General features: G+C 41.6%; 1 non-coding gene and 1 pseudogene across 1 annotated transcript; one reads left to right on the top strand and one right to left on the bottom strand.

The window, feature by feature from the left end:
- Positions 1–485: 485 nt before the first annotated feature.
- LOC122095801 lies at positions 486–26,554 on the bottom strand (annotated as a pseudogene).
- Positions 22,724–22,887, top strand: LOC122095822. The gene has a single exon (XR_006145215.1). It is a non-coding gene; the product is annotated as a U1 spliceosomal RNA (small nuclear RNA).
- Positions 26,555–27,107: the final 553 nt, after the last annotated feature.

Genomic DNA, 27,107 nt, shown 5'->3' with positions numbered 1-27,107 from the left:
TAGAGACCCAGGGGTATCAGTACTTACTCCATAGGACTCCCACAATGGAAGCTATTTGCACTTTGATCTCCCTGGGGCAAGGACACAAAATAACCTGCTTCTAGTCACAGATCACTCTCTGGGACAGTTTACTTTCTAATGAGTGAGACCAGCTTGGCTTAAAGATCTCTATCCCACCCCTCCCTACCCTACCCCAACCTCAGGCCTGGTAGAGGAAAACTTACGGAACTTACCATCTCCCAACTTTACTAGCAACAAGGTACTTGCACCTCACCCAGAAGTACCTTTTCCTTAGAGCTTTCTATAAGTTGCAGTATTCCCATAGCCCTTTTTCTGAAGAAAAAGGTACTCTTACAGGTTATTGGTGGCCATGGAGGAATGCTTGGCACAGACAACCTGCCTGGAGCCTCACTGAAAGAAGAGTGAAAGATTCTGGCAAAAAGAACCAGTGATTGATTTGGCCTCCAGTGAAAACAGAAGTGTTCACCCTCTTCCTGGCCATTGTAGGTTCTAAGCAATTGAGATTTCTGTTTCACTCATGTAAAGTAAACATACCCAACAGGCTAGATCCATCCATCCCTTATATCCTTACAACACCCTGTGGGCCTCAGACAGCTTTGACTGCTGGAAAAATGAACATGAGAATGGGTCATTGGGAGAGGCCATGTCTCCCCTCCTCTGTTTGACTTGGAAGTACTGTGTCAAGCAGTTCTTGATACACTATGGGATTGGTCAGCTTCTCAGCCTCTCACTCCCTCAAACAGCTAGAATCACTTCTGTACTTAAAGCTGCCAGACACCTTGAGAAACTACCCTGGCAACCAGGAACTTGCACTCATCCTGTGAGTGCTGCTTCATTGCCAACTGAACTCTAAACACAGGGATCAGTGTTCCTGATACTGTTTCTGGGGAATGTGACTGAAATCCCTCTGATGGGACATGAGACAAGAACCTGTGGTTGTCTGAAGGAGAAGTAGCATCTGGATCTAGTTTTCTTTCTCTTCAAACTGCTTTTTTGCTACTTGCATGCTTTTGAGAGATTGAAAACTATAAAACTGGGCCAGGGGGAAAAACAACAACTTGGCACTTGTCATCCTCCTCTTCAAAATAGCAGAAAAACCATGAATTTAATACTCCTCTTGAGCACCAGTCCTATATTGCTAAGATTAAATCCTTCTGGCCAAATTTATATTTCAAATACACTGAAAGAATAAAAAGGATTCTAAAGAAGAATAAGGGCTCAGGGTATAAAATGTATACTTCTTTATTTATACAAATAGGGTTTTAAAACAATCATATTTAAAAGAAATCTGCATTTTTACATTCACTGTCAGTGAGTTCCTGACAGAGAAGGCTGAGCATGATGATACATAGCAAGGTCCCACTGCAGGACAACAGTAGCTCAGGAAAGCACCATTTATTTGAGAAGCAGTAGGCAGGCTCTGGCATTCCTGTTGCACTGCTAGCAATGGGAAGTCTTAAACCTCTTCTTCCACAAGACTTCTTCAAATTTCCCCTGTTCATCAGCAGTGGCATCTTTGATTTGCTGGTACTTGGACACCGGGTCCTTGATGTTGCTTTCAACCTCAGTGAACTCCATCTCATCCATGCCCTCACCTGTATACCAGTGCAAGAATGCCTTGTGCTGCAACATGGCACTGAACTGCTCTGAGGTGTGCTTGAAGGGTTCCTGGATGGCCGTGTTGTTGCCAATGAATGTGGCCAACATCGTGAGGCCATGTGTGGGGATGTCACACACAAGTGTCTTCACGTTGTTGGGGATCCATTCTGCAAAGTAGCTGCTGTTCTTGTTCTGCAAGTTGAGCATCTGCTCATCCACCTCCTTCATGGACATGCGGCCTCGGAAGATGGCAGCCGCTGTCAGGTAGAAGCCATGGCGGGGATCACAGGTGACCATCGTGTTCTTGGTGTAAACATCTGCTGGGTGAGCTTGGGCACTGAGAGAGCATTGTATTGCTGCCTGGCACGGCTAGTCAGGGGTGCAAGGCCAGGCATGAAGAAGCGCAGGCAGGGCAAGGACACCGTGTTCACAGCCAGCTTGCGCAGGTCTGCATTCAGCTGGGCAGGGAAGCGCAGGCAGGTGATGACCTTGATCATGGTAGCCAACACCAGGTGGTTCAGTTCTCCATAGGTGGGCATGGGCAGCTTCAGAGTGCAAAAGCAGATGTCATACAGGGCCTTGTTGTCAATGCAGAACGTTTCATCTGCATTTTCCACCAACTGGTGGAAAGACAAGATGGTGTTGTAGGGTTAGGTGAGGATGATAGGGTTAGGTGGATAAAGGCTCAGCCCAGCACTGGGAACTAGAGTGTCTGGATGTTAGGGAGGAGGGGTGCCCGTTAGCCATCTCCCATGGACTATGATGACGTATCAAATATGAAGTTGTCTGGTCTGAAACACTGGCCAAATGGTTCCAATCTCACTGAGTCTAAGGTGCCAGTGTCCAACATCTTGGGCAAGGGCATGACACTGAAGGTGTTCATGATGCTGTCTGGGAACTCCTCTCGGATCTTGTTGAGAATCAGGGTGCCCATGCCTGACCTGGTGCCACCTCCCAGGGAGTAGGCCAGCTAGAAACCCTGGAGACAGACACACCTTTCTGCTCACCACTTCCAGCACTGACTCCACCAGCTCGGTTCCCTCTGTGTAGTGGCCCTTGGCCCAGTTATTGCCTGCTCTGTTCTGGCCTATCAGACACAAAGACATGATGAGACACATACTCCAGGAATAATGACTTTGCTATATGCATTGTGAAGACTATAGGCTCCTCTGAGCAACTTTGGCTATTATTTTAGATACACTGGTGAAATAAAGGAAATGTTTTCTTTTTTGGGGTCCAGTCGTGGGCCTGAACTCTGGGCCTGGGAGCTGTCCCTCAGCTCTTCAGCTCAAGGCTAGTGCTCTACCACTTAAGCCACAGCACCACTTCTGGCTTTTTTTCCTGATTAATGGTGCTGAGGAATCGAACCCAGGGCCTCATGCATGCAAGGCAAGCACGGTACTGCTGAGCCACCTTCCTAGCCCCCAGGAAATGTTTTCAATGTATCTGGGACCCTACAAATCAACCAGGTTCTAAAGAAAGTAAAGACAATGTGGAGGATGATACATTTTAACCCAAACCACGTACTTCTAAAAATGAACAGAGCCTGGTGATGAGAAGGGGTCTTAATGGTAGAGTGCTTGCCTCACATGCACAAGGCCCTGGGATCGATTCCTCAACACCACATAAACAGAAAAAGCCACAAGGGATGCTGTGGTTCAAGCGGTAGAGTGCTTGCCTTGAGCTGAAGAGCTGAGGTACAGTGCTCAGGCCCAGAGTTGAAGCCCCACGACCGACCAAAAAAAATGAACAGAGCCTGCATCAATACTGGAAAAGTACTTACTTTCACAGGAGGAACAGGAGAACAGAATGGTCAGAGGGAAGCTAAGCTGAAGGCACTTGTCTGCACCTTGCTCACATATAGCTGTGCTTTGATTTCTGGTGTCCTGAAATGGTTCCCTGTTATTGCCAGGTATTTGAAAGGGCCAGCAGCGCTGAAACCTTGTTGGAGGCATTCCCTGCTCGCTGTTCATTCCCTTCAGAGGCTGTTTGCAGACTGGTATTTATCTGTGCTGATTGAGTGGACAGGGACATGACTCCCGTGGACTGAAATAGGTGGGTTAGGTGAGGATGTTATCTAGATGAATAAAGGCTCAGCTCAGCTCTGGGAACTGGAGTGTCTGGATGTTACGAAGGAGGGGTGCCTGTTAGCCATCTTCTATGGACCATGCTGACGTACTAAATATGAAGTGTCTGGTCTGAAACTCTATGGTTCCGATCCTACTAAGTCTAAGGTGCCAGGCTCTAGGTCCACCATGATGGCCCAAGGAACATATTTGTTGCCTGTGGGAACAAGAGTTGACTTGGGCCTATACTTGACAAGGAACTTAGGAGCAGAGCTTATGATTCTAAGTGGCTCTCAGCATTCATTATAGAAATTACAGCATTTCAGACATGGAAACAGAAAAGATATCTTGAGAATGAATCACCATGCAAGAGGCTTCAGCAACTTTAAGGACGTTTGCAGTTGTCTATTTCCATGCATTTTATTCCTTTGCTTTGGGCATGGTGGCTGAAATCTCAGCTACTCAGGAGGCAAAGATGAGCATCAGGCTTTGAGTCTAATGGGGCAAAAGAAAGATGACAACACCTTTTTTTTGTTGTTGTTGTTCATGGTGGGGCTTGAACTCTGGGCCTGGGCACTGTCCCTCAGCTCTTCAGCTCAAGGCTAGCACTCTATCACTTGAGGCACAGTCCCACTTTCAGTTTTCTGAGTTGTTTATTAGAGATAAAGGTCTCAGGGACTTTCCTGCCCAGGCTGGATTTGAACGATGATTCTCATTTCTCAGCCTCCTGAGTAGCTAGGATTATTGGTGTGAGTCATCATTGCCTATCAGCAAGAAGCTTTCTCTTTTTTGTTAATTTTATTTTTATTGTAAAGGTGCTGTATAGAGGAGTTACAGTTACATGAGTAAGGAAATGAGAACATTTATTGTCGAACATTGTTACCCACTCCTTTGTTGTTCTCCCACTATCCCTTCCATTCCCCAATTAAAAGTAGCTAGGTGCAGAGCACCAGTGGCTCATGCCTATAATCTTAGCAACTATGGAGTTGGAGATCATCACTGTTCAAAGCCAGCCTGGGCAGGAAAGTCTGTGAGACTCTTATCTCCAATAAACTGATAGAAAACCAGAAATGGCACTGTGGCTTAAGTGGTAGAGCTGCTTGTCTTGAACAGAAGAGTTGGGGCACAGTGCATAGGCCCAGAGTTTAAGTGCCACTGCCGACAAAAAAACAAACAAATAAAACAAAAGAGCCAGGTGTGGCTCTTCAGCAAGTAGATGTAGGGGAAATTCAAGTATAATGCTTTCCTGGGGAAAATACATAAAATTCATATTTCTTGTGTTATAATTTTTCAATAATTGTTATCAAATAGCACATTTCCCTGTATTCAAATACTCAGAGCAACCTTGGGCAATTACTTGCAATTTGCCATTTAACCTGATTTTTCAAAAGGGATATCAGTTAAAATGATATAAGCATGAGTTTGAGACTGCCCCCTTCCTAAACAATGACATGAAGAAAACTGGCCATCCTGCCTGATATACAGGATCTAATAAAGACACAACATAAAATACTGTTCATAGCAGTGATACAATTCCACACAACGACTCTCAACCAAGGAACCACAAGATTAAAGTCTTATATCTTACTTAAGCAATATCACCACAAAATACGAAGGTGAGGACATCCCCAAATGTAGATCTATAAAACTCAAATACATTAAATAGCTCTGTCCTTTTGTTTGCACTTTTTCATTGGTTTATTACACAGGAAAACCAATTATCTACGATTCTGTTTGTATACAATGATGTAGAATGGAAACTCTTTATATAAAATTAAATGAATTTCACATTGACAGTTACAAAAACTGACAATCTACTCTGTAGACTTCAGTAAGGTTGTTTGTGTTAGGAAAGACAATATATATCACTTAAAAGCAGTGTTTACACATTATTATTGGGTTTTTCTACATCACAACAATGTTTTTTACTTTAAAAACCTTAAAAAGAATTTATTGTTGGCTAAGTATTCATATTCAAAATGCTAAAGTCCAGAAGTGTTATAGATTTCAGGGTGAGACACTTTATTTATGCTTTATGATTTGGACTATTCACATATATATTAGTGACTGAACATCCCTCTTTAAAATTTTAAAATTTTCAATTTCAAAATTTTTTTTTAGAAATTTAATCTGTATTTTAAAGAGGGCAATGCAACTGGGCTCTGGTTGCTGAAGGGTGAAATTCTAGCTACTCAAAAGTCTGAGATCTTAGGATCGCAGATTGAAGCCAGCTGGGGCAGGAAATTCTGGGAGACTCTCATTTCCAAGAAACTACCTGAAATAGTTGGTGTCATGCCACCTCCTGCGGAGTCTGCATGAGATCGCGTTAGACAAAGAGCTTTAAGGAAGCATGCCTGCAGGAAGGGGGTGTTGGTTCAAGGCTTCCCATACACTTGGCTGCACCTTTATAGCCTCTACCTTTATTCTATATTCTTCTTGGCTGTACATTCATTGCTTTTATTCTCGTTTTGGCTATTTTTCTATTGATCCGTGAACAGAGCATGTTGTTTCTTTCCAGTCCAATAGAGATGACTTCTCTAAATAATAAAGACTAGGACCAAAGATTAAATGTGGGCGATGCCCCAATCAATCATCTGATGTGACGCTGCCTCCAAAAACTCCTACAACTTCACAAGCGGTTTTGCGGCTCACGCATAGTAAACATAAAAACTTAAAATTTCCAAATATGTTACAACAAGCAGAATTAATGAATTAAACTAAGCTAGAAGGAGTTATCCCAGAAGCCCAGAGAGTTCTAAAAAAAGGAACCCCTGGTAATAAAAGGAAAAGAAAGATTGAAGAGATGAAGGACAATGCCTATGCCCAGAGTTGAAGCCCCATGACAAAAAAAAAAAAATCCAGGTGTGGCTAGTCAGCAAGTTCAGGTAGGGGGAATTCAGTAAAAGGCTTTCCTGAGGAAATTCACAAGTGTATACTCAAAAATTAAAACAAAATATATGGTGGAGGGGCTCAGGTGGATACAGCACTTGACTTACAAGATTGAGGCCCCAAATTCGAACTACAATACCACCCTAAGAAAGGCAGGAACTCCTTCCTTGTCATTAGTATTCCCCAGGGACCTATTCTGCCACAGTATTGGAAGCCAGACAGGAGACACTCACTAGCTGCCTCGTTGTAATATACCTCGATTCTCTAAGCTGCTGTCTACATAATAGTTGCCAGTGCAGTCAATGTTGTGCTCATCGCTTAGCATTTCCCAAAACTGAGATGGAACTAGAAGTGTATTATGGCCTAGAATGTTAACTGTCCAAACAATGGATTTTAAAATAACTATAAGAAATCCAAGTCCTGTTGACACAAATATTTTTGTAAAAAAATTAATTTTTTAAATTAAAAAAAGCACAAAAATTGATGGTATTTTAGTTTTGTTAATCTCTTTGCTATCTGGCTGAATAGAAGACATCTGGGTTCTCCTATGTTTATTCTATCTTACGGGATACAATATTCTGTTTGGATTCTATGATGAGAACCTGGCCTTATATGGACATGAAATTGCCAAAGCAGTAACTTGAAGACTCAGCTAGAAGGGTCTCCAGAACCCCAAGGGTCCTCAGAGCATACACCGACAACCACGGATTTAGAAAACACCCAACTTAAGGGAACTGAGATAGGGCATGAAAACTCAGAGAAATTTGCATTAAGGTTGATGAACTGTTCTCAATTATCTAATACTCATCAGTTGACAAAAAGGGAATCCTCTGTATCTGTCAGCTCAAAGACACTGCACTCCTTTCTTTCAAATCAGACCAAAAATGCATTAGTCTATTCCCAGGAAACTAAGTACAATGACTTGAGTCTCAGGTAAGACTAAGACATGCAAGGGATTTGAAACCACCCCAGCCTTGCTTAAAAAACCACACCCACCTGGGCCACACAAATTAGGGAAATTGGGGAAACTATCTGGGGGACTTGATTTCTAGGAGGTTAGGGACTACTATGGAGCCCCACCTACCTCAGCCTAGACATGACCACCACCACCTGCACCCTCCAACCCCGTCCTCTTCCTCCTTATCCCCCTAAATTTGAGACTAGGATCCTAGGCCAGTGTCATGCTCCCCTTTGAGCCAATCTGGTTGCCACAGTGGCTTGCCTGTATGTACACGATCTCCCTCACGGTGTAGGGCTGCAAAGCAGTTGGATGCGTGTCCTCAGCAGTGGTGTACACCGAGGAAAACAGGTAGGGCTGGGGAGCAGGAATCTGACACAGCCAACTCAGATCCCCATTTAAACCTCTGGTTGTTATGGGGCAGAGGAGATGGGGTGGACTTGATAGGCAGAGCCAGCAGGTGCTCCAACTCAGTCTGCCTACTGCTGGGTAATCAGAGATAGCTACCTGTTATCACTTAGCCCTGGCATCCAGCTGTCAGCCTCAAGTCAATTAGCACAGCTGCCACTCTATTTGGAACCTCTTGCCACACTGCCATCCACCTCCCACCCTGACTCACAAGAGAGGCTGAACCCTGGGATCCAGGAAGCAAGAGGAGGGGCTTCCTCTACACAAGGTACTTGTGCCAGAAGCCAAGAACAAGCCTACCATCTATTTTTGATAGGAGGGCCTAGAACTGAAGGGGCACGTTCTGTTGGATTCCATGACTGATTTCCATTCTGGGAAGAGTCAGGGGCTTAGGGCCTTGCCTTCATACTCAAGTTTTCTTTTCTTTTCTCTTAAAAGCAGCTTGCTTTATTACTTAAGCCATAGGTCTACTACAGTCTACTTTTTGTTTCATTTGGCTTCTGCTCCAAGAGTGAGAACTCAGCTCCTGCTCTGTGTGTGTGTGTGTGTGTGTGTGTGTGTGTGTGTGTGTGTGTGTTTGGCTGGAGTTAGGCACGTTGGTGTTAGGGCTTGAAATTAAGGCCTGGTGACTCTTTCTGAGATTTTTACTATTATTGAGATTAGGTGATTACCTAAATTTCTCTTATTTCAGAATATTGTGGAATAGTGATATTTAGTTGAAGTCACAAACATACTTTAACCTTCACAATGCAAATTGTCATTATTATGGTCGATAAAGTTTGTGAATTCTATAAGCTTTGACAATACAATTCTATAAGCTTTGACAATACAATTATTTCTTCCAGGTGATATATACATTTCTTTCCTTTTGCTTATTGTAAGATGTTCTGTCTTTCACTCTCATTCCTCTCCTCTCTTTCTGAGGTTTTATTGATTTACTTAGTTAACTGAAGGGTAGATGGCTCTACTACTTGAGCCACAGCTAAACTTCTGCCTTTTTTAAGTGATTAATATGAGGCAAGAATTCCATGGGTAGTCCAGGGCAGTACAGAGAGGCTTGAAATCTGAGGATCAGAGTTCAAAGTCAACCTGGGCAGGAAAGTCAATGAGCCTCTTATCTCCAGTCAACCTAATAGGTGGAAGATAGTAGAGCTGTAGCCTTGAGCAAAACACTTCAATTTTAAATCCCTCGACTGAACATACTGAAGCAAGTTTCATGGACTTTGCTGTCCAGTATGGCTTTGAACCATGACCTACAGATTTCTGTTTCCTTAGCATTCAGAATTATAAGTGTGAGTCAACATTTACAAATCTTTAATTACCTCTTCTTTCACCTTTTCAGTTATTTATTATTTCTTTCTTTTTGGCATTTGTTATTAGGCACTAGCTATTATGCTGATTTTTTGTTTCCCTTGAAACTACCATGACCTACAACTTTGACCACAGGTAAACTACAGGCTGTTTTTCTTTTTTGCAGCTGTTTTTCTAGGGCTTAAACTCAGGTCACAGTGACTGAGGTTCTATTTTTTTTTAATTGAGTGGTGGTTCTTAGGTCTTGAAATTAAGTCATGATGACTTTCCTTGAGGTTTATTTATTTTTACCTTAATAGTAGCTGGTTTCACTACTTGAGCCACAGCTCAACTTTTGCATTTTTTTATGGTTAATAGGAGATTAGAATATCAATAGAAAGTCAAGAGCATTACAGAAAGGACTGAAATCTGAGAATCATGTTTCAATGCCAGTCTTGGGCAAGAAAGTCAATGAGACAATTATCTCTAATAACCACCTAGAGGTTGGAAGAAGTAGACCTGTAGCCATGAGCAAAACATAGCAAGTTCAAGCCCCCATACTGAACACAGTAAAATATGTCTCCTGTACTTTCCTGCCTGGGCTGGCTTGAACCAAAGTCCTCAGTTTTCAGTAATCTGAGCAGGTAGAATTACAGTTTTGATTTAGAAGGCCTTAATATGCTCCCTTTCCACCTTTTCATTTATTTGATTGTCCCTTCCCCCTTTTTCAAAGTTCATGTCCTTTATTATTAGGGCCTACTCATTTATGCTCAGTATTTAATTAATCAATTTATTGATATTGTCAGTTTTGGGGCTTGAACTCAATGCCTAGGAACTGTCCATCAGGGACACAGCAGGCACACTACTATTTTCAGACATAGTGCCACTTCTACTTAGTTGGAAAAAACAGTCACCAGGGGACCTTTTAGCCGAGGCTGGCTTCCAAATGTGATTCTCAGATCTAAGCTTCCTGAGTAGCAAGGATTACAGGCATGAGCCAGAGGCACCTGGCTTGTTTTTTTTAGATCAAAACTAGCAGGCTCTATATTTAGGCCACACTACTTCACTGTCCATGAGATTTTTGGCCTTTTGTTTTTTGCTCAAAGCTAGCAGGAACAAAAACTCAACTCCTGAGGTCTTTTTTTGGGGGGAGAGGAGGCTTGAATTCAAGGCCTAGTGACTCTTGCTGAGGGTTGTTTTGTTTTGTTGTGGGTATTTTGTTTTTCATTTCAAAGCTAGCAGGCTCTACTACTTGAGCCTCAGCTCAACTTCCGCCTCTATTTTTCTTTTAGTGGTTAATAGTAAATAAGAGTCCCATGGGAACCAAGGCACTACACAGTATCCTAAAATCTAAGGATTACAGATTAAAGCCAGCCTGGGCTAGAAAGTCCATCAGTCTCATCTCCAATTCAGCACATGATACAGGAAGTAGTATTTTTAAACTTGAGTAAAAACCCTCAAGTTCAAGCCCATGTCTAGCACACTCAAAAAGAAGTTAGTTGGACTTTCCTGCCCAGGCTGGATTCGAACTGTGATCTTTACATTTCAGCTTGGATTAAAGATATGAGTCTATATTATAAAAAACTAATTGGCTCTTTTCTTCTTCAAATACATTTATTTATTTGTTGGTTCTCTGTCTTGTTTTTAGGGCCTCACCAATCCTGCTGAAGGATAGAATGCTCTAAAACTTTAGTAACAGTTGCAATTTGGTTCATTTTTTGGTTTTGGTGGTTAGTAGGAGGTAAGTATAGACACTCCCACAAAGTCCTGACTTATACTGATTGCGGTTCATTGTCAGGAGACAAGGAAAGTTCATGAGACTCTTATCTCAAATTAACCTCCAAAAGATTGGAAATGGTCAAGCAAAAACTTGTAGATCATATCCCAGAAAGGAACACACACACACTCATACACACACACACACACACACACACACACACACACACACACACACACACACACAATGGGCTTTCCTGTCCTGGTTGGCTTGGAATAGTAATGCTCAATTTCAGTGTTTTGAGTAGCTAGAATTTCAAGTGTGAGCCACCAGTTTCTTGTTAATTTTTATCATTTTTAAGACTCTTTGTGCTCTCTTGCACTTTTTAAAAAAATTTATTTTGTGGTTGTCTTAATGCTAGATCTGTTTTTCACTTACCTTTTTTAAAACTTTTTTTCTTAGCTTTTTCTTAGCTTTTTTTATGCTCAAGGTTGCTGCTCTACCACTTCAGCCACAGTTCCACTTCTTTTTGCTGATTAGTTGGGAATAGGAGGCTCATTGATTTTCCTGCCCAGGCTGGCTGTGAACCACAGTCTTCAGGTTTGAGGATACTGTGTAGTGCCCTTGGCTTCCTGTGGGAAACTTCTGTCCTGTTTACCACCAGAAGATAAAGAGTGTGGGGCAGAAGTTGATCTGTGGTTCAAATAAGAGAGCCTGCTAGCTTTGAATTAAAAAAAAATACTTGGAAGTCTAATTCTGGTACTAATTGTACACTATTCAAACAAAACAAAACAAAAAAACAAAAACAACTTATGCACAGTGACCAGGTAATAAGGATTCCTAACTGATAACCTGAACTCATTTCCCAAAGCCTTTTTTAGATATATGTGGTCATTTGTGTCAGCTGAGGAGAGATTAAAGAACAAGGCTTTACAGGCCAGTTACTCAGGACTTGGAAATCAGGATCCATTGGCAGGGCTTTTCAGAAAATGACTAAAAACTCACTCTTCACAATTCCAAATGGTTCTTCCCTCTGTGCAAGGGAAAGAGGGATGAGAAGGAAGAAATATGGGAACTAAGAACCCTCAAACAAGGTAAGTTATGTTAACTTTATTAGATAAAGTAAAACATAGGTGTACGGTGTGCAATCCAGAAAAGGACATGTCACCTCTGTGTGGATCCCAGTTAATTTAGTTAATCGATGGTAAGGAGTAAAACCCACTATTGTATTTATAGAAAGGAGGTACATGGCAGGCAAGTCAGTTCACTAACCTCAAGGATTTTGAACATAAAGGAATGAAAATGTTGACTCTGTTTGGGTAACAGGAAGGAACAGAGCTGAGGAGGACTGAGATGTGCAGACATTCCCCAAGAAAGATCTCACTGACATCAAGTCTTCAGATGCATGCTGGTTGCCAGTGGCTTATGCCTGTAATCCTACTCAGAAGGCTTAGATCTGAGGATTGTGGTTTGAAGCCATCTGGGATAAGAAAGTTTGTAAGTCCTTTATGTTTTACAACTCAAGAATATTCATATTTGTTGCTAATTGCAACCCAAGGCAGTGCAATAGGATACCAAGCTGAAGAAAATTAGAAAATACACGGACAGGTATAGAGAAAAAGAAAAAAAAATCAATGAGGACCTGGGGTCCCAAGGCTTACTGGCACTTGGGCCCCAGGTCATACAAGCAATCATATTTATTTGGATTCACACTGGGAAGGTTACCATGGATACATGCAAAAATGAAGCTTCTATATTGCAATCAGAACCACCACAGTGAGTGAGAAACACTGGTTCCCTTTTTGTTTTGAGAAAGGAGAATGCAACCTAGAGAAAATCCAGACATTTGGTCTATTTTATCTAGCTTCCTAGGTTAAGTTGTCAATTCTTTTACCTCCCAGGCTTCAAGGCCTTTAAAGCACTATGGAAGGGGGCAATAGCTTAACACTCTCCACAGCTGTGCTTTTTTTTTAAATTGTGAAAATACCATACAGAGGAGTTACAATTACATTGACAAGATAGTGAGTACATTTCTTATCAAGCATTGTTGCCTCCTCCTTTGTTTCCCCTTACCATCCCTTCCCCTCTCAACCCCCCTTCCTTACCCCCACGCCCTACCGAAGTTGTAAAGTTCATTTTTCAACATAACATCTTATACATTTCATTGTTTTAATGGGGTCACCTGTAACCCTATTTATATATTTGTTTTTTTTTTTTTATTGTGAAAATACCATACAGAGGAGTTACAATTGCATGGGCAAGATAATGAGTACATTTCTTATCAAGCATTGCTGCCTCCTCCTTTGTTTTCCCTTCCTATCCCTTCCCATCTCCCATCCCTCCCCATGTCGCGCCCCCCACCCCTCCCTCCAGCTCTTCCTACCTCCCCCTCAAAGTTGTAAAGTTCGCTTTTCGACATAACGTGTTGTACATCTCATTCATGCAATGGGTCCACCAGTATCCCTATTTAAACAATTTGTTTTTTTTCCTTCCTTTCCACAAATTATACCAACATCAACTACAGTGAAAGCAGGGCTAATTCCATGGGGAGGTACATACAAAGCAACAAAGAAATCATTTTATAAATATGTTGGAAACAATCTCAAGAAAGAAAAAAAAAACATTTGAATCCTTATCTTGGGGTTCATTTCACCTAACATCAACTTGTCTGACAGTTTCTGTTTGTCTCAGACATATACTAGTTATTTCAAATAAGGGAAACCATGGGACTTATATTTCTTTGGGCCTGGCTTACTTCACAGAGCTGTGTTTTAACCTTTGCATAGTCAGCTCTCAGCTTTCTGAGTACTATTCAGGTGATGTTCCAACCTCTCAAACCTTTTCCAGGTTCAACAGCTAAGCTTGAGTCTCCTACACCTATTAATATTAATAGTATGGATTACAAACAGTAAAAAGAGAAAAATAACATTATACATTTAAACAGAAATAACTGACTTCATTCATTTATACAGGACAAAAAATTTAGCACTGCTGTTTAAGTCACTAATAACACTTTTTTAAGATATACTTTCATGGCTTTCATAAAACTTCCTATATAGTCCTTAGAGTGTCTTTTTACCTCCTATTTTTATTTATTGCATTTGCATAGTAGTATATCATCCTTAAAATCATATCACCTCATAATTAAAGTTTATCTTGTAAGTAAATACTTGTGAGACTTCAATAAAATATCAAAAAAGCTGAAAGTGGAGCTGTGGCTTAAGAGCTATAGTACAAGCCTTGAGCAAAAGAGGCTCAGGGGCACTGTCCAGACCCAAAGTTGAATCTCTAGTGTCCACACATACACCCCCCCCACCCCAGACCCCACACACAATCAGATGATAATGTCTACGAAGTTCTTCCTTAGGATGATCTTGGTGACGTCAGCAACTGTATCAAGTTTCTCTCTCTTACATGCCTTTGTGGTAGTAGACAGCAGAGTCACTGTAGTATAACACATGTCTAAGACCTGGCATTAGCAAAGGCTATCATGTAACATATCCAACATATAGTCCAGCTCTCTTGATGGTAGATCTGCACATCTTGGGACTTGATGGGACCCATGTATTCTTCAACTAGCTTTCCCATCCTCTGTGCCACCTGCTGCAATGATTCATTATCCACACCAAATAGGCTTTCGTAACCTTTCCCTAATTATCTGAATACTGGATGCCAGAGATGTCACGGAGACACTCTGTGGCTATTCCCCTCCCTGACAGTCCATTTTACCTCCTATGCTCTCCTCACAGATGTGGGCAATGGTCTCTGAGAGACTTCATGCCTGATCTTGGAGAGATTTAGTTTTATTGTATCCATAAGCTTTGGGAAATCATGCAGTGAAGGTCCAGGTTAGGAACATAGCTCCTCCTTCTGGAGGTTTTCCTGTATGTTCTCTTGGCCATTGAACAGAAGTGGGGTCTCTGAAAGGGAACTTATATGGTGTTCTCTGTCTGTCTTGGTCCATATAACATAGAACCACTTTCCCATCCCTTTAATGATTTAGACATGCTCCATGTGATTTGTGCTGCACTGCTCTCAATGTAGTAACAATGTAGAGGACACAACTGGATGTTGTGTGGATAGCTGTCCATACTTGGGCATGAGTCCCCTTCCAGGCAGGACCCATAACTCCATGCTGGGAAAGTGAGAGGAAGATTAGCTGGCTTATATCTGTGTAATCTGAATGACCCCAGGAGGCATTGAGGCCTCCTCTTCATGCCCATGGCCCCTCAGCATATTGATAAAGAATGACACACCATGCCCAATCATCACCAAAATGCTCACCTGGTCCTGGGCATTATCACCACTGTCTCACCCACTTCTAGCAAATTCTCTTTTTCAAGGCCTTGCCAATCCTCCTCCTTGCATTCTCAGTTAAAATACTGCTGTCAATGAATAAAGAGCAGAAGACAAGGAAACAGGTACCCTAGGGAAAGTAAATACTGGACCTCTTCCATGGTGAGAAGATAATGCAACCTGCAACTATAGAATAGCGAAGGAGTTAAGATGGTTGTGCACACAGTTTGTGCAGAAAAAATGCCAGACCTAGTATGCCCTGTTCAGAGTTTCAGTCCATAATCGTCTCTAACAAGGACATCTCAGGTACAGATAAACCAAGTTCATAGTGTCTTTCCTTCTTTTATTCTGTGCCTTTCTGGGGCTTGCACTCAGGAAATGGATACTATCCCTGTAGTTTATGTTTTTCCCCTCAAGGCTACTGCTTTACCACTGGAGCCACACCTCTACTTCTAGGTTTTTTTGTACATAATTGGAGATAAAAGTCGTATAGGCTTTCCAACCCAAGTTGGCTTCAATCACTGATCCTCAGCCTCATGAATAGCTAGGATTACAGGCTTGGCCACTGAGCCTGGCAGCAATACTCTTCCTTTTTTATTTCCTTTTCTTTATTTTTTTTGTAAGTTATGGGCCTGAATTCTGGGCTTGGGCACTGTCCCTCATCTCTTCAGATCAAGGCTAGTGCTCTACCACTTGAGCCACAGTGTGCCTTCCAGCTTTCTTTCTGCTTATATGGTACTGAAGAATTGAATTCAGGGCCTCATGAATGCAAGGAAAGCACTCTACCATTGAGCCACCTTCCCAGACTCATCTTTCCTTTTCTTAAAAAAATATTATTAGGAATATGACGTTCAGAGGGGTAACAGTTAAGTCAGTTAAATTAAACAGTTGTCAGGTAATGAATACATTTTTTGGGGACAATTACACCCCTTCCCTTGCTCTCAGTTTATCCCTTCCACTGTGGCTTTTTTGTGGTTAACTGGAGATAAGAGTCTTCCAGACTTTGCTGCCCAGGGTGACTTTGAACCACAATCCTCAGACATCAGTCTGCTGATGTGCTAGGATTAGAGGCTTGAACTTTAAAGTCAGGATGACTGTTCTGAAGATTGTTCTATATTGCCTATGGGCTGTGGGCCTGAATGGACTTAGGCAGTGAATGCCAGGCAGGTCTGTCATCCGGAAGCATGTGTCCTACTTAAGCCTGACTGGCTCTCAGAACAGATAGGTGATGCTTTCAGAGCAAGAACCAGTGTGTACTAGCTCAACAGAAGTCCTCACTATATTTATCTCATTCAACAACTACTGGGTTGCTTATATTATCAACACTTTCTTTCTTAAGAACATTTGTATTGTAAGATTGAAGTAACTACAGATTTGTAATGGCCTAGGAATATATGTGTGTTATCAGATTTAATATCCAAACTACATAACTGCTCTGAATCATGTTTTATTTATCTTAAAGTAGTTCTTGAATAATACCCTTTATTAGTAATGATATTATTAATATAAGTATTAAAGTTCTTCAAACAAGTTTCTCTTATTAGATGAATCCTTACAGTGACATTGATATTACTTTCTTTTTTTTGGGGGGGGGGGTCCAGTCGTGGGGCCTGAACTCTGGGACTGGGCGCTGTCCCTCAGCTCTTCAGCTCAAGGCTAGTGCTCTACCACTTGAGCCATAGCGCCACTTCCAGCTTTTTTCTTATGTGGTGCTGAGGAATCGAACCCAGGGCCGCGGGCATGCAAGGCAAGTGCTCTACCACTGAGCCACCTTCCCAGCCCCAAAGATTCTTTTTTTTTTTTTTGGCTGGCCGTGGGGCTTGAACTCTGGGCCTGGGCGCTGTCCCTCAGCTCTTCAGCTCAAGGCGAGCGCTCTACCACTTGAGCTACAGCGCCACTTCTTACAGTGACATTGAAAGCATCTTCTGGAGTAGCAATGGAAAAGATACTTGGTGAATACTAAGAATGAGGGATGAGAAGTGTGAAAAACAGAACTAAGAGACTTACAAGTGTGACTGGAAAACATCTTCCACAGAGCAGAATCCCAGACTTTTGAAGGTTAGTCAGTCTGAGAATAGGTCTTCAACCAGTTCAAGTGACCACATGGGTGAGTCTCAATGTTGCCACATGGATATTATTTTGATTCCTATATGAAACACTCATGTCTGATGGGCTTTCACAACACCAGATTTATGAAAGTTTGCTGTCTTCTTTCCTTCAATATTACTTCAATATTTCCTTCAATATTACTTCACACTTCAATATTGAGTGCATTTTTTCCTTTAAAACATGAAAACGCAACACCATCTTTTGGACTGAGGTGTTTCCTGTCTCCCTAAAAATAGCTCTGTTATTTAAGAGGCTTCCTGACAGGTTCCAGTGCCTCACTTCTTTAATACTAGCTACTCATGAGGCTGGGATTTGAAGATCAGAGTTGAAGCCTGCCATGGTAGGAGAGTCCATCAGAATCTCATCTCCAATCAATTAACAAAAAAGCCAGAAGTGGAGCTATGGATGAAGTGGTAGAGCAGCAAAAAAGGCATAAGGGCAGGTTGCACTCAGCCTCAGCCTGAGCCCCAGCCCAGCCTTCAGGCACACACACACACACACACACACACACACACACACACACACACACACACGTGTCTTCCTGCCAGGCTTGTCCATGGGGTCCCATTAAATCGTTGGAGACCTGTCTTCAAATGGACTCACCCTTGTATTCACATTAATGTGGAAATTGGCTCTCAGTCACCTATAGATCTATTGGTTCAGGTTGTGTATTTTGCATCCCACTTCCTCTGCTTGTTTTCTGAGGTGAGTTTTGTAGCTCAAAACAGCTGTCCATACACTTCAAGATGCTGCTTATGGTCCCAGGGCCTGCATTCACACTCCAAATGGAAAAATAAAATATAACCTGAGACACTCTGCTTACTTTGAGGACCATCTATCCAGGCAAAGGCAGCTCCCTATGAATGGCATACTGGAAGCCAGGCTCAGGGTGTTCAAACAGACAGAAGCGAGGTGTGGAGGGCTTGAGTTGTTCTGAGGAAAAGCAGAGAATGGAGGAAGACAGAGAAACTGGGAAAAGACAATCTACCTTCCCATGTTTCCTTGCAGTTCCTGATCAATAGTATAACCTTTGCTAATTGTTCTTCTGTGTGTGTGTGTGTGTGTGTGTGTGTGTCTCCGTGAATGTTTGCATGTACACAGTAGTTCTGGGCCTTGAATTCAAGGGCTGGGCACTGGGATGTCAGGATGAATGTGAGCAAGTATATCATATGCGTGTGTGGAAGTAACTCCATCAAACCTCTCAGTGTGTGCAACTAGTATATACTAATGAAAGTGAAAAAATGATTAAGCAATGCTCAAACTCCTTCCTAAGCTATTTAGAGATAACTTTAAAAAGTATGAGAAAGCATTGTTGGTAGGGGATATGAAAACAGCTAGTTAAAACTATGGGATTATTCAAGCCAGGTCCTAGTGGCTCATACTTGTACTCCTAGATGCTCAGGAAGCTGAGAACTAAGGATCATTATTTGAAACCTGCCTAAGCTGGAAAGTTATGACACTCTATATAAGATATACTACTCAGAAAAAGCTCAAAGTGGTGCTCTGTGACTCAAGCGGTAGAGTGCCCTAAGTTCAAACCACAGGCTGGCAGAAAAAAAAGAAACAGTCCAAACTTAAGATGTCTAGGGAGTTTTAGAATAAATATCCTATAAAAACAAATTACTATATCTTGGGGTTCATTTGTTGTTGTTGTTTTAGATTTATTATGTAAGTGTTTGGTTTCCTTTGTATATTCTTCCCCCTGTGGTATATCCCCTGTTGTCACTGTGCTTGACTTTGATACCCTGCATCTTGTAGATACATTTTTCTAATTTGGGGAGGGGAAGGGAAATAACAAAATGCTAAAACAAGGACACAGGATGACCCGTTGCAACAATGACACCCATAAGACAGTATGTTGGAAATGAACTTTACAACTTCGGGTGGGGAGGGGAGGAGTGTGGGAGGTGGGGGAGGTAAGGGATAGTGGAAGATAAACAAGGGAAGGGGTAACAATGCTTGACCAGAAATGTACTCATTGCCTTATTTATGTAACTCTAACCCCTCTATAGACTCTTTACAATAAAATAAAATTTAAAAAATGAAAAATAACTAGTTACAGCTAAAGTAGGAAAGGAAAAAAAAACCTTTCACCCACTGGCCTGTGGCAACAGTAATTAGAAATATACAGTCAGTACAAATAAATTGCAATCCCCCTACAGATTCATGCCTATGGCTACTTCACCTTCTTTGTCCCCAGGGGAAAGTCAGGAGAAATCAGTACAAGCTTCCTATCCTGTGACTACTCAATACCTGTACCAAGATTGTCATCTGTAGGATATCAGATGGAAAAAGTCAACATTCCTTCCAAAAGGGTCTCAAATGAGTCTTATAAACCATAGCCTCCTACTGTCCTGATTTAAATCTTATTTCCCTTCCCAAGCTACAAATACATATAAACTTGTGGAGGCCTCTAGAGAGATGGACAAAGACTTATAAAATATATACTATATTTCACACCTGTAGAAAACTAAAACTAGATCCTTATATAGCACCCTGCAACAGAATCAACTCCAAATGGATCAAAGACCTTGGAGTCAAAGCAGATAGCCTGAAAACATTTCAGGAAGGAAGAGGAAAACCTCTAGGTCTCCTTGGCACATGCCGAAAATTTCTTAATAAAGGCCCAGAAACACATAAAATCATAGAAAGGTTGGACAAATGGAATTGCGTGAAACTGCAGAGCTTCTGCATGGCAAAGGACATAGCTAGCAAGATCAATAGAAAGCCCAAGTACTGGGAGAAGATCTTCACTAGCCATACAATGGACAAGGGTCTCATATCTAAAATATATTTAGAACTCAAAAAATTAAATTCCCCAAAAACCAATCCTCAAAGAAACAACTGCCCCATGAATAAGTGGGCTAAAGACTTAAAGAGAAAGGTCTCTGAAGAGGAAATAGGAATGGCCAATAGACACATGAAGAATAAAAATGAAAATCAAGACAATGTTGAGATTCCACCTCACCCCAGTTAGAATGGCTATAATCAAGAACTCTAATAATAACAGATGATAGAGGGGATGTGGTCAAAAAGGAACCTTACTGCATTGTTGGTGGGAGTGTAAACTTGTTCATCCACTTTGGAAAGCAGTATGGATATTCTTCAATAGACTCCACATAGAGCTTCCCTATGACCCAGAAATCCCACTTTTGAGCATTTACCCAAATGATCGCAAACAAGGCTATATTAAAGCTACCAGCACAATTGTTTATTGCAGCATTATTTACCATAGCTAGGATATGGAACCAACCCAGGTGTCCCTCAGTAGATAAATGGATCAAGAAAATGTGACATATATATGTATATATACATATATATATACATATATGTATATATACATATATATATATAATACACACACACACACACACACACACACACAAACACACACATACACACGTACACAATGGAATTCTATGCCTCCATTAGAATTACATCACCCCACTTGTTAGGAAATAGAAAGACTTGGAAAAAATTATATTAAGTGAAGTAGGCCAGGCCCCCCCAAAACGTAGGTCTTATAGTTTCCCTTTTTTCAATATCTAGTATATGTCTAGGACAAGAAGAAAAAATCAAAAGCTATGTACATATGACCATATAGGATGATGTTAAGTGAAATAAACCTCAAGATAGTAACTCAAGTGCTTTTTTCTTTCTTGCTATTGTTTTTAACATATTTATGATGTACTATGTGATTTTTTTTTGTTTCTCTGGTATGTTCTTCCTCCAGGGTATTACTCTGTATTCACTGTATTTGTTTCTGGTGACCTGCGTCTTATATGTACATAACAAGATGTTTAAATAAGGATACAGTTTAACCATTGTAACAATGAGATGTACAAAACACTATGTTGAAAACAAACTTTACAACATTTGTGGTGGATGGGAGGTGTTGGGAAGGTGGGGAGGGAAGGGATGTTTGGGGAAAAAGAAAGGAGGAGGTGACAATGCTCACTAGGAAATGTGCCCACTACTTTACTCATGTAACTGTAAACCTTCTGTACAATATTTTTACACTAAAAATATTTTAAAAACAGCTTAAAGAATATATACTATGTTTCAATAAATTGAAAGAAGATTCATAAAAGGCATGTTTTGAATTTTATTTTTAAAATAAAATGAGGGCTGGGAAGGTTGCTTAGGGGTAGAGTGATTGTCATGCATGCATAAGGCCCTGAGTTCCATTACTCATCACCACATAAGTCGGAAAAAGCCAGAAGTGGTGCTGTGGCTCAAATGGTAAAGCACTATCCTTCATCTAAAGAGCTGAGGGACAGTGACCAGGCCCAGATTTCAGAGTTCAGGCCCCATGACTGACAAAATGAAAGAGAGAAAGAAAGAAAGAAAGAAAGAAAGAAAGAAAGAAAGAAAGAAAGAAAGAAAGAAAGAAAGAAAGAAAGAAAGAAAGAAAGAAAGAAAGAAAGAAAGAAAGAAAGAAAGAAAGGAAGGAAGGAAGGAAGGAAGGAAGGAAGGAAGAAAGGAAGGGAGGAAGGGAGGGAGGGAGGGAGGAAGGAAGGGAGGGAGGGAGGGAGGAAGAAAGTTGAGATAGTGTCCAGGGCCAAAGTTCAAGCCCTGAAAAAGTACCCCCTCACCAAACATAAAATCATACACAGGGCTGAGATTCAGCTTAGCAACTTACCATGCATGAGTTTTGATCCCTAAAACAAGGAAAGGGAGGGATTGGGTGAGGGAAGAGAGAGGGAGGGAGAAAAGTATAGGGAGAAATAACAGCATATAGAAAAGAGGGTAGCTCTGCATAATAAATGATATTCACTAGGGTACATGGTCAGGCAAACATTTTCTGTAAAGGAACAGAGTAAGTACATCCAGGCCTTGGGAGTCACATGATATGCCTTAAGTATTCCATTCTTCTGTGGCAGTGTGACAGGGGACACATAAAATGAATGCATTATAACTTTACTAACATTCACTGAAACTTGAATTCTATTTTTATTTGAAATATGGCTAGTGGAAATGTGTGTCTGAATTTTTAATTTTATGTAATTTTGCTTACTGTAAGTATTGTCACTTACAACTTTGTGGCTGGCTACTCCACTGAGTAGAACAAGTCTGGCCTCTGATGAAGTCTTAGAGCACCTCCAAAGTAATCCAGGAATACAAGCCACGGAAGTCACTCAGCTTTTTGGTAGTCACAGTAAGAAACAGTAAAATAAGAAAATAAATAAAATCTTCAATTAAAAACACCAAAGGAGCTTTAATAAAAATTCAGCAAAATTTATCTAGTATTTAAAGCTTAATCCTCAGATTTCAGCATTCTGAGTAGCTAGGATTACAAATGTGAACTACTCTCATGTGTTTGTTAGTTTTTTAAATACCAAGTCAGCCTTGTTACTTACCTGGCACTTGTTACTTACCTGGCAGGGGAGATACTATGATCATGAAGATGGTTTTCCCAGGGCCAGGCTTATCTATTGCACTTCAGATGTGCTGACCCCTGAGATTTCCCCAAATGTGGGAAATTCGACTGTATAATTTGTGGTAGTGGGGGACTGTGTTAGTTCTCTCCACTGGATAGATAGATAGATAGATAGATAGATAGATAGATAGATAGATAGATAGATAGATAGATAGATAGATAGCATTGTATTTTATATTGGCCTCATCTGCTTTCCTGCACTCAGCAGTCACTTGGTCCTAAGGACTACTATAAAGGATGAGGTACCTCTAGGACTACTTTGTAGTTGCTAGGAACTACAAGGAGTAGGGAAATCAGCTACAACTCACCATGAGAAAATAAATGAGGAAGTTGGGTGCAGGTGGCTTACACATGTAATCCTGAGATCTGAGGATTGCAGTTCAAAGCCAGCCCATATAGGAAAGCTCATGAGATTCTTATCCTCAATTAACCACCAGAAAACCAGAAGTGGGCTCTGGCTCAAGTGGTAGAGCACTTCACTTGAGCTGAAGAGCTCAGGGACAGTACCCAGAGTTCAAGTCCTATGACTTACAAATAAAAAGAAAGAAAACAAATGAGTGACCAGAGCCAATGGCTCATACCTGTAATTCTAGCTAGTTAGAAGGCTGAGATCTGAGGATCAAGGTTCAACACCAGCCTAGGAAGGAAAATCTATGAGATTCTTATTTCCAATTAACCACTGAAAACCGTAAGTGACAATGTAACTCAAAATGGTAGAGCACTATCCTTGAGCACAAAAGATCAGGGACAGGATCCAGGACCTGAGTTCAAGCCCCACAACCGACCAAAAAACAAAAAAAAAGGAATGAGAAGCCACCTTAATGAAATAGCTAGGCAAGTACAATATACAGAATAACTTTTCCCTTCCTTCTTTTCTTCCTTCTATTCCTTCACATCCTTTCCCCCTTTCTATCCTAGAACTTAAACTCAGGGCCTCATGCATTTTAGGTAGGTACTTTACCAGATGAGCCATACACCTGCTTTTTTTGGCTTTAGTTATTTTTCTTTCTTTCTTTCTTTTTTTTTGGGGGGGAGTCCAGTCGTGGAGCCTGAACTCTGGGCCTGGGCACTGTCCCTCAACTCTTCACTTGAGCCACAGCGCCACTTCTGGCTTTTTTCTTTTTGCTTATGTGGTGCTGAGGAATCGAACCCAGGGCCTCAGGCATGCAAGGCAAGCACTCTACCACTGACCGCCTTCCCAGCCCTCATTTTTCTTTTGTTGGTTATGTAACTTGAACTCTGTGCCTGGGAGTTGTCCCTGAGTTCTTCAGCCCAAGGTGAAAGCTCTATTGTTTGAGCCACAGTACCACTTCTGGTTTTCTAGTGGTTTATTGGAGATATGAGTCTCACTGGGCTGCCTGGCCTGGCTTTGATCTGTGATCTTCAGATTTCGGCCTCCTGCGTGGCTAAGATTACAGGCATGAGCCACCTGCGCCTGGCTTGGCTTTAGCTATTTTTGTGGTAGGGTTTTATGTCTATGACCAGACCAGCATGGACCATAATCCTTCTTTTTACCCTTTCTGAGTAGATGAAATAAGAAGCACAATGCATTGGGTTCAATATTGATTGAGATCCAATATTTTGAATGTTTTTCCTGGGCTAACATCAAATCATAATCCTCTCTGTATCTGTCAAGACCCAGCAGCTAGCATTACAAGTGTGAGCTCCCATCCCTGGCTCAAATTTCTGATGACTAAAACATCTGAACAGAGTTTTAATAATTTTAAATGTTGAATTTGGGGGCAATGGGTGCTCTTACTTGCCTAGTTGCAAATTGCACCAAAAATTCCAAATATTAACTTTTGATTTCCTAGAGTACATTAAATAAGCAGATAAACTTTAAAAAGCAATTAACTAAAGAAAAAAGCTAAACAGAATACATCCTTACCATTGTAACTTTGGACTAACACCTTGTCAATCATTGCTTCCATCATAGGTTTTTGTCTGGGCAGTATATGGCATACACGGATCATGCCACCCCCAAGGTTGTGGGCTAAACAGCCTATATCCACAGGAGTGAAAGCCAGGCTCTAGGCAAACACACCAAAGGAAGGCAGGGTCCAGCAGCATTGTACGTGGCAATGTCCCAACATATGACCCAAAGTTTTAAGCCAGCTTAAATAAAGCTTTTTCCTTAGGAATAATACTGTATTAAGGCATACCTCTTCTTCTGGGCTTATCACTGCTTAATTGGAGACAAGTCTCATGGACTTTCTGCTTGGGCTGGCCTGAAATCATGTTCCTCAGATCTCAGCCTCCTAAGCAGCAAGGATTATAGGCATGAGCTACCAATGTCTAAATTGATTATTCCTTTAATACAAATCAAAATGGCTACAGTATGGTTTAACAGAGAGCTTGAATCCTTTTCTGAGCCTTATAAATTTTCTGACTAGAAGCAGAATGACAAACTGACATATGGGAAACATTGTACCATATTAAACCATTTTTCAGAAGAGTATCTGGCTCATCAGTTTGGCTCTTGCCCTCCTATTCTAATGTTGACTTTTCTGCCGGGGCAGGATTCAAAACACAATCCTTACATCTCAGCCTCTTGAGTAAGATTATAGGCATGAGCCACCTGTCCCTGGCACCATCCACATTTCTGTACAAGTGAATAAAACTCAGTGATATAGTGTCTACCTCTTTAACCCAAAGCAGGTAAGAAACCAAAATTGAATTTGAAATTCAGTTGAATATGAGTCTATATTCTTAACAACAGGGTTGTAAATTATTTGGTCTTTGCACAAGTCTCTTAGTAGATACAGCGCACATGTCATGATTTTTCTATTTCAAATGGTCCATGAGAGATAGCTCGGCATGGTATGGTAAGCCTGTAATTCCATCACTTGGGAAGCTGAAGCAGAAGCAAAATAAGTTCAAGGCCATCTTGGCTATGTAGTGAGATGCCATTTCAGAAGGGCAGGAAGTAAATGGCTCCTGATTATATAAGCCTTGGCAATTACTTTCCCATCTTCTGTGTCTACAAAGAGAAGCCTAAGACTCCAAGGCCAAACAGAAAACATGACCCAAAGACTAACACAAAACAACTGGATACCAGCTGTGTCGACTCATTCTTGGGCCAATAGTGTCAACCAAAGGCACTCTTGAACAGTTGAGTCTATGTCCCCTCCTCTTCTCTTCAGAAAGGGTCATTTCAAAATCATCATTCCTAGAAATTAAAAGACATCAGTGATATTAGGATTTCCATTCCAGCATATTTACAAGTCAGTGAACACTTAAGACATTGGCAACTATACAATTAAGTGACTAGCAAGTGGAACATGGTACATGAAGACACTAATAGTTCATAGTATATGGTCTGTGAATTAGAACTTATTAAATTTGCTACCATAGCTGCAGCAGGTGGAGTAACAGGAGGCAGCAGCAACCTTGGCTCCAGCCCCTTGACCTCCGGAGTGCATCATGGAACCTAGCAGCCCTTCACAAAGGCTGGGAGAGAAGAGAGCTGCCATGGAATGCTAGGATCATGCCTCTGGTGTGGCATGCGACCATCACCTCACTTCTGCTTCCTGGCTAGATGAATAGGGGCCGCATGCCTGTGTCACCTCACTCCTGCTTCTGGTCTGGGTGGGTAGGAGCCGTGTGCCTGCACCACCTCACTCCCACTTCCAGTCTGGGTGAGTGTGGGCTGCATGCCTGTTTCACCTCACTCCTGCTTCCACTCTAGGTGAGTGGGGGCCACGTGCCTGTGTCGCCTCACTCCTGCTTCTGGTCTGCATGAGTGGGGGAGTAAGGGCCATGCTGCCTGTGTCACCTCACGACAACCTCCGGTCTGGGTGGGTAGGGGCCATGTCCCTGCATCACCTCACTACTGCTTCCTGGCTGGATAAGTCTGGGCTTGGTGCCCTTGTCACCTTACTCTGTCTTCCGGTCTTGGTGAGTGGGGGCTGCTTGCCTGTGTCACCTCACTCCTGATTCCAGTCTGGGTGAATAAGGAATAGGGGCCATGTGCCTGTACCAACTCAATCTTGCTTCCGGTCTGGGTTGGTCTGACTGGCTGTGAGCTAATTACTATGTCCAGATGCTGTTTACCAGCCCACGCCAGACGTTAGACTTTTCCAGTTCTCATAACAAAGCATGACATTAATGGATTAGGATGGCACCTTGCTAGGTTTGAGAACCATGTTATTAAATTGTGTGTGTTTGCATGTGCACTGGTCTTGGGCCTTGAACTCAGGGCCTGAGGTCTATCCCTGAGGTATTTGATCAAGGTAGAGCTCTACTTCTTGAGCCACAACTCAACATATGGCATTTTTTTGTGGTTAATTGGGACTAAAAGTCTCCCAGATTTTC

The sequence above is a fragment of the Dipodomys spectabilis genome, unplaced genomic scaffold (genome assembly GCF_019054845.1).
Source record: "Dipodomys spectabilis isolate Male_0828 unplaced genomic scaffold, ASM1905484v1 ptg000362l, whole genome shotgun sequence".
In the NCBI taxonomy this organism is placed as follows: domain Eukaryota; kingdom Metazoa; phylum Chordata; class Mammalia; order Rodentia; family Heteromyidae; genus Dipodomys; species Dipodomys spectabilis.
Note: the sequence above shows the minus strand (reverse complement) of the source record. Positions and strands in the feature narration are given on the sequence as shown.